The sequence below is a fragment of the Pholis gunnellus genome (genome assembly GCF_910591455.1).
Source record: "Pholis gunnellus genome assembly, chromosome: 17".
In the NCBI taxonomy this organism is placed as follows: Eukaryota; Metazoa; Chordata; class Actinopteri; order Perciformes; family Pholidae; genus Pholis; species Pholis gunnellus.
In genome coordinates, this window is record NC_136544.1 from 18,425,038 (window position 1) to 18,433,557 (window position 8,520).

Consider the following 8,520-nt stretch of genomic DNA (forward strand, 5'->3'; position numbering starts at 1 on the left):
TCTCGCTCTTTATGCTACGTCAGTTGCCGTGAGTGTGTAATAAGGACACGGGTGTGTTTACATTGGAGGCGGTTGAAAGCCCAACGCGTCGCAAACAGACGCACTGACCAAGCTGCGGTATGTGACGCATTGGGAGTGAGAACGGGTTGTGTGTATTAATCGTGGGCAAAGATTTGCTCTTCTCAGATCGTTTAATTGGAATTCATTTCAGAGGCCTGAGGAGGTATGAAAAATAAGTCTGAATGTGTTTGCGAATGTAGGTTTCTTTTCTGATTCTCTACCTGGATGATCATCTTGCATCTTTCGTCCTAAGCGGCACAAGAAAAAACAGATAATTCGTGTCCCCGTACACGAACCAAAGAATTACATTTTCATGACTATTTCAAGAACTGCCACGATACTGAGCTGGTTGCACCGATCACCCATGATGCCTCGAAATCAATGGATTCGATTGGCTCCTGCAACGCTCTCTGGGAACAGATGGAGGTCGACCTGATGTGACACGTGGATTCAAACACTGTACATGAATGTTCTCACAGGGATGAAGGAATATTATCATTTTCAAAATCACTCTGATCAGAAAAAGTGACACAACAAACATAAATACACGCGTGCTCACATAGTCCGCATGCTTCCCTCTCTTTATCATCTTCAAACACCTCAAATCTGGCACATCCTCCAGTCTCCTCATTAGCTTTTCTCTCTCGCCCCTCTTAACTCTCATCCTCCTCCCGCCCTCTCTCTCTCTCTCTCTGTCCGTCACTCAGACATCTGTGTGGCAATAAGCAGGGGAGTCATCTATCGGACAGCTCGTTCAGAACGGTTGACACAAGCGCATCTGATCCGCATCTTAGTGCGTCTGTATGCGTGTGCAGGTTTAGGGAGGACATGTGCGTTTTCTCATCGATATTGAGCAGGTCACACATACATTGACACACATGACATTCAAATACAAAAGGAACTCACCACAGGCACTTTGAAAAGGTGACTCTTTATTTTCTACTCATTATACTGTATATAATATTCCTTCTCTCTAGATATAGGTAATCATATTTATATCATGTAAGTAAAAGTGTGCTTTTGTTCACAGCATGTGTCCGTGTCAGACCGCTGTTAGTTGGAGGTTTACATTATAAAGTATACAGTGAAACTGGCTGGCAGCTATGTGTGTGTGTGTGTGTGTCTGTATATATATGTGTGTGTGTGAGCTGTGATAGTTATACAGTCGGTGTGCCTGTGTATAGAAAGACGAATGTGAGTGCCAGCATGTTTCTGCATGCATGTGTGTGTGTGTGTGTGTGTTTTTAGAGGACTAAGTATCTCATGATAGGGCTCAGAGGTATGGAGCAGGATAAAAAGCTGCCCATTGACACAGATTTAAAACAGTTGATCACCTACAACCTTTCAACCATATCCCCCGTCGCCACGCGTTTACGTGTTTTAAAATTAGGAGCCACATCTTTTGGGGGATTTTATGTGTTGATGCTGCATCAGCTGTTTGTCTTTAGGTGTTCCTTTTCCCCTCTCGTCACTGCGGCGAGGCAACACTAGCCGTGCTTCCATTGACATTTTGAAGCATCTCAATAGAAAAGCTGTATAGAAACGGCAAAGTTCGATAAAACCTCCTCACTGGAGAGATAACATCTTTTTACGCTTGATTGAGGGATTTGCCTTTGTTGAAAAGAGATGATGCTTTAAATGGATTTCGAATAAATTCGGACGTAGCAAACATTTATCTCACATGGGAGAAGTTTGCCTTTCTGCCAGAAAGAGTTCATTTCAACCCAAACATTGATCTTTTCCTAAACTTAACTCACGTGAATGATCAGGTCGACTTGTTTCCTTTCAGGGTTTGCTTCCTCTACTTCTTCTTCTACTGTGTTTACTGCTAGATTACAGCCATGAGCAGCGAATAGCGCCAACTTTTGACGAAACTATGCCGAGTGTCCAATTTGCCTGAATTTGTTTTTGCTTAAACTGTCGCTGAATAGTTTTAACCCAAAGCAAACTGCTACATGCCTGCAACATACTCTCCCTGAAAAAAACAAAGAAACGTTTGGCTTTTTGCCACGTCATTGCTACACATAATAAACACGATAACAACTCAATATTAAGCCTTGTTTTTACTGATATTCTGGATCTTTCACTCAGTTTTTTTTGCGGACTGCTCCATCTTTGTCACTGTACTGTAAATAGATTATTAAAAAGATAAAATGTCACTAAACTCCCTCTCTTCTCCTGAGTTTGTGTTCTGGCATTTGTTTTCTAACAGTCGTCAGGTCAGTTTAAAGTGGACAAAGTCAGGTTACAGTCATTTACCGCTTTAGATTCTTTTGTATCTTAATTTTTAAATAACAAGACAGAGAGTCTACAGGCATGCTAGCGGCTCTGTGAGGCTGCACAGTGGTGCTTTGAGCTAAATGCTAATAGCAGTGCTGTTAGCGTGAAAAGCTAAAGCCTCTGAACACCTACACAGGTGTTTCCAGTTAATCTGGCAGCACTGTGTGGAGACTAATTGAGTGACATCTTCCTGAGTCTCCTCTTAGCGTTGTTGCCTCGCAGCCCGACTCTACCCACTAAAACATGGCTCATAGAAGGTGATGGGCAATTTAGTTTCTTTGGGGCATTGCTCCCTCAGAGGAGAGTTTGACTCATACAAAAATCTGTAGTAATCCAATATCACATAGACATTGTAGGAATTGGTGTGAAAATCTATTGTGACTCTGTTGGGAGTATCAATAAAAAGTGTCTCAACAAGAATCACTTTATCTTTTTTTTTTTTGTATAAGACCAACTCGTGATTTCACTCTAAACTCCAATAACATACGTTCAAGAGGAAGAAAACTTTAACATGTACCGTTGCCATACTGCTCATGAGCAATTCATGCAAGAGGGAGCCTGAATGCACCTGATGCAGAGCGAAACTCTCGAGGCCCGCTTAAACATCCTGCCATTTTGGGCCTTTCATCCTTGGCCAGTCAACCATGCCGGCCTCGGATATGTTCTGCATGTAAACAACACTGTCTGAACGAGGGGGCTTGAGGCAAAACCGTAAAAAGCAGATTTTAATCGCTCTGTACTTCCTGTCAAAGTAATATGTGTAAAATGCAAGACAGGTACGAAATCTCTCTAGCTAAAGGGCTAAAGCCGGGCACACAAAGAAAAAAAGAACAGGAAGCGGGCAGTCTGGAAAAGGGGCTTAATAGGCACCAAGGCCAGAATAATTTATGAAATCATGGCTGCTATTTCGATCATAGATTCTGTTTGAAAACTAACAATGTACCTGTCCAGAGTCTCTCCATGTATTGTCCCACATTAACAACATTCAGGTCTAATTGGCAGTACAAGTGGGACGACCTCTCACGTCATCTGAAAGAAGAAACACTTTCATGTAAGAGCTCCTATAGACAAATCCTCAGCAACACAACAAGTTAAACACGACGAGCTAGACGTTTTTTTTTTTTTTTTTTGGCGGATTTCTGGGAAGTTTGAGATCTCGAGGAACAGCAGGCTACACCAGGTTGTGCTGATTCAAGACCAGCTGTCATTAGGGACTCGATAGAGTATTGTCTATCCCGCTAAGCCCCCTCTGCCGATCCTAAATCAGCCTCACAGACAGACCACAAGTCAGATCTGAACAGCAGGAGCGTCAAAATGAAAAACCCAACAGAACCAGTCGGACCGTTGAAATAAAAAACATGACTTCCCTCTTAGACTTGTAACATAAACTCATTGAATTTTGTCATTATTACACGCCAGAAACCACTGACTTCCGAAACAGTCCTTGTATCTTGTATGGCTGCGTCTGCTGAGGAATGATCGGGGCAGTTAGCTCTAAAACTGATCCCAGTGCAACCGTTAAAGGTTGTGGGAATGCAGAGGAGGTCATACTGGAAGCCCCATGGCTGATCTGGGAGCTGTCTGAAGGCAGGACAGGCAGGCACTGGGTGCATGGGTGAGGAGAGGCTAACTGCACACACACACACACACACGCACACACACACACACACAAATACTAACACACACAAACATGCAGGCACATAACTCCACCCGTAAGCCCTCCTCACACAGTAACCTTGTACGTGTTTGTGTGTGTGTGTGTGTGTGTGTTGGTAGCAAGTGCAAAGTGTAGAGTGCTTATAGCATGTGTTTGTGTATTCCATTAAATTCACATTTCTCAAACAGTTCTTCTGGTCCTCCGTGTTTGATTGGCTGGCTCAGTGTACTTGTAGTTCCATTGAGGAGCGACACATCAGCGACAGAAACAGTTTGTTGTTGTTTTTTTTCTCCCAAAGAAACACTTACAATGATTTTTTTTTCTTTTTTTTCAAACACAACACAGTGATCTTTTCTTTTAAACAGGACACACTTTTCCCCACACCGCACTGGCCGAAGCTGAAGCTGTGAGTGTGTGCTGTGTGAGTGTGTGTTTCTGTGCATAAATGGTTGTCTGTGTATATGTCTGGGACCATTATGGAGTGTGTTCTTGTTGTTTCTATACTTATAAGGACCTATATCCCACACATAAAACCTAAAAATAAATCTAAAATAACGATGTTCTTTTGTATTTGAATTTATTTTAGGTTGGCCATTGTTTCAGTTTATTTAATATCGTAATTTGCGGTTAATATCTCAATATGGTACATTTATGTTTTTTAGGATTTTTTATATTTTAAGAGAAACTTGATTATTTAATCACAATATGTGCTCCAAAGCTCCCACGTTGCTTTGTGTTTCTCTTTACTTTAGGGACCAGGACAGAGGACTTATTTTCGGAGCCACAGTGAAAGTGAAGGAGGTAAGAGGTAACGACATTTCTAACCATCTAGACAGGTGTTACAGAATAAGTAGGAATGCAGACAGCGAGGCAACCCCGTCATAATGTAATACAATTCATCACGGCTGTCAAATAACATTACATCTGTGAAATAAAAACATTTTGGTAACACTTTGGATCAAATTGTTGAGGTTGTGGTTGAGTTATGTTATAGTGCCTCACATTGTAAACTGTCTCTATTATTTTGTCCCTTTCAGTCTTATTAAAAAACAGATACTTTTAAGCTTCATAAAAGTATCTGTTTTTACAGACTGCTGTATTGGATTGCATTGTTTTCTGCATGCAGCTCCTGTATCGGGTAACAGAGCTTTAGCCTGCAGTGCATTGGGCGAATAAGTCCTCACAAGTATAGCAACTTTACTCTGAATGCATGTGTGTGTGTGTGTATTGCACTTTCAGTGTTGAGTGTCCCGCTGATGAACTGTAAAGTGGACCTCTGGCACCAGTGAGGCGAGGTTCATGTCCACGAGAGATCGTCCGAGCGCTCCACTGTCTCTTCCTTCGCCTCCTGTCAAGAGGCGTCCGATGTGATCGAAACAACACAATCTCACAAACCACATCAAAGTAGAAAATGAAACTAGAATAATATAATATTACAAAGACTACGACCCCTGCTTCCCAACGCTGCTCCCTTTCGACCCCCCCCCCCCCCACACCCCCCCCCTATTAATAGATATAATAACTATAATATGTGACAGAGTTAGTCATCCTCTGCACAGTGGCACCTTTAGAGTAGAATAATTTTTTTTTTTTTTTTTACTAATAATACAATTATTTGTTGTTGATATCAGAGTATCAAAGCTGTATGGCGGTAGGAAGAGATAGACAGAGGTGAGGTCTCAAAAAGCGCCCCGTGCTCTATTGGAGTAAACATCGTTAAACACAGTACGGGCTTTCCGGGCCCCACACGCGCTTGTAAGGCGTCTTAAATGTAGCAGAATCCCTACGGAGCATAGAGACCAGGGCGCCATTTGAGACTCGATTAGAGATGCAGCGAATGTAAGCACTGGAAGCGGATGGATATGGCATGCATGGTTTGAAAGGTCAATGCTGACATGGCTCATGGATGCGGTTCTGAACTCTGACCTCCAGCAGGCCCTCAGGATCCGAGGGGCCTGATGTGCTGAGCTACATAGCTACTACTGCTGAGTCAGTATACTGCAGGAAATCCTATGCAAAAAAAAAAAAGAAAAAGAAAAAAGAAGAGTACTTGGAGCAGTGATCTGAAGCTAAACCTGGAGGCCATGATATACTGGAAACATCTTGAGTAATATTTGGCACTAAGTATGATTAACAATATTTTGCTAATATATGTTTCATCCTTAAGCTAACTCAAATAATTCTTAATCAAAATTATCCTACCTCTGCTTAAGGCAATATTCTTAATCTCTAATTACTTCAGGAAGTTACCCATCTAACCTAAAGTTAGCCCAATAAGAAGCAGCTAAAGGCTAACCTGTAGGCTAACTAACACGAGTAGGAGAGTACAGTTTCTCTACCTCCGCTTCTCTTTAGCATGAAGCGTGTAATATCCTTCGTTAGCTATTCAGCTGGTTGTTCGTGTGCAAATGTACTTTGCCTTTCCTTCCACATAACACCCTTAAAACGACGCCGCTGCAGCGCTGAGCATAAAAAGCCCTTGTGTGCTCCTGTCCTTTAAAAATTAAAAGCCCTTGCTTGGAGAAAAGCGTTTTTTTAAATCTTTTTTTTTCACAGCCCATGACAACTGCTGATGTTGTAGTTAGCTTGCAAAATTTATATTTACACGTGGAGGACAAGCAAGAGCGAGTCCGCGGTGATGCACGTTTGTCCCTTTAAGCTCCCTTTATGGCGTAAAAAAGACAGCGGATAAAACAGCAGCGTCATAAATTAAACAGTATGACTGAGATTTAAAACATCGTTTATTATCAGGGTAATAACTGTTGTGGTGTGACGTTTCAGCGTGGTGATGCTTCATGGTTAGTTTATACAAAACAGTGCAATGGTGGCTTAGGGAGGTAAAGAAGGAAACAAAAAAAATGCATTTTCTTCTTCCTTTAAGTTTCACTCTCACCTTTTACTTACAGCCCCAGAAAAAGTGTGAGAACAATGCGGTTCACATTTACACTAGTTGCTCGTGCTCTCTCTCCCTTCCTCTCAGATTTATGGCTATTTTGTCTCCTCCCCTTGTGTCTGTGTGTGTGATCAGGTGTTTAATGCGACCTCAGACGACACTATCTGTAATATAGTGTCACAAAGTATGCCTTTTTGGGTCTTTGTATGCGTTCCAACAGCTAATTCTTTGTCAACATTTGCATTGGACAGAGGTAGCCACAGACCGCCAGCTGTTGGGAGATCCAGTGGAGAACTGAATGATGCAACTAGCCAAGAAAAAGAGAAGCACTTCAAGATCAGGATTTCAAAAGCAAAACTAAAGCCGGATAATGTGTAGGTTTAGGTTACTGCAACAAGTGTTCCAGTGTGTTTCAATGGGGAGGTACGTATGCAACACCATATATTTTCATCGCTCCTCTTATCTAACGCTTCAATACAAAACGGCACCGACAAAGTACGCAGCGAAGGTCAGAGGGTGGACCATCTTTGTATTCAGTATTTTTTTTTATGTGTATACGTCTGCAAGAGAGCGAGAGAAAGAGAGATGAACGTAAGCGTATTGATGTTTCTCCAGAATCTGTCACAGAAAAGAAATGTACAGGTGTTTGAAATATGATAAGACCATGACTGTCACAGCCACAGTGTGTGTGTTTGTGTGTGTGTGTGTGTGTTTGCATTTGTGCAGATGTATACAGTATGTGTGGAGATAAAGAGGAGGAGAGGCTGTGAGTGACAGCTGAATGGATGGGGCGCAAATCCTTTGAATAATACATGACACTTCTGCCAATTCCATCTATTTATCTTAAAATTCATTTCCAGCAGATCCTCCATTAGAGCAGAGAGAGAGGTGTACTTTAGGCTGAAGGGAGCATTTCCTCAGTGTTTATTTCTGCAGCTGAAATATTTGACAATTGTTCTGGCAAGAAAAAGACAACTTTTTATTAAACGCATCTGAAATATATTCACCAAGAGGTAGTGGGCAAATGAAAAGTCCATCTGTTTGTTTTAATGTCTTTTTGGCTCTGCCTTAAAGCATATTCACAGCTCAGCGGTCTCCTCTCCGCAGTACCCTGAACCAACAACCTCCACAAAGCCTAGCTAGTCTACGAGCGACACCGACGGAAGACGGGACCTAAAAGAGAAGGAGAGGGTGAGAGGAGGTGTGCAGAGGGTGGCAGTGAGGTGAGTTATGGGGCTACACGGAAAAATGTGGAAGGTGAAAGGTGACAAGTGAAGGCGGACGGACAGACATATATCGGATCACCTCTTTAAGGTGAAAAAATAAATAAAGATGCGACTTATGTGGCTGAAAACGGGTAAAAGGAAGCACCAATGATCTATGTTACCGTCTAAAAGAGATTCATTAGTTTAGTTGAGTCACACCTTCCCCCTCTCCTCTAACAGCTGATCTGTAGTCAGTGTACCCGGTTCCCCAAAAACCACTAAGCAGGTTTTAACAACTGACCTGGGATCAGAGAGACGGGGGTAAATGTTACCAAGAATGAGCTCAACTCAGTTTCAGTTCAGTCTGTTAAGAAGACAGCTTTTCCATCAATCAATATGAAAGGAGTATATATATACAATATGTA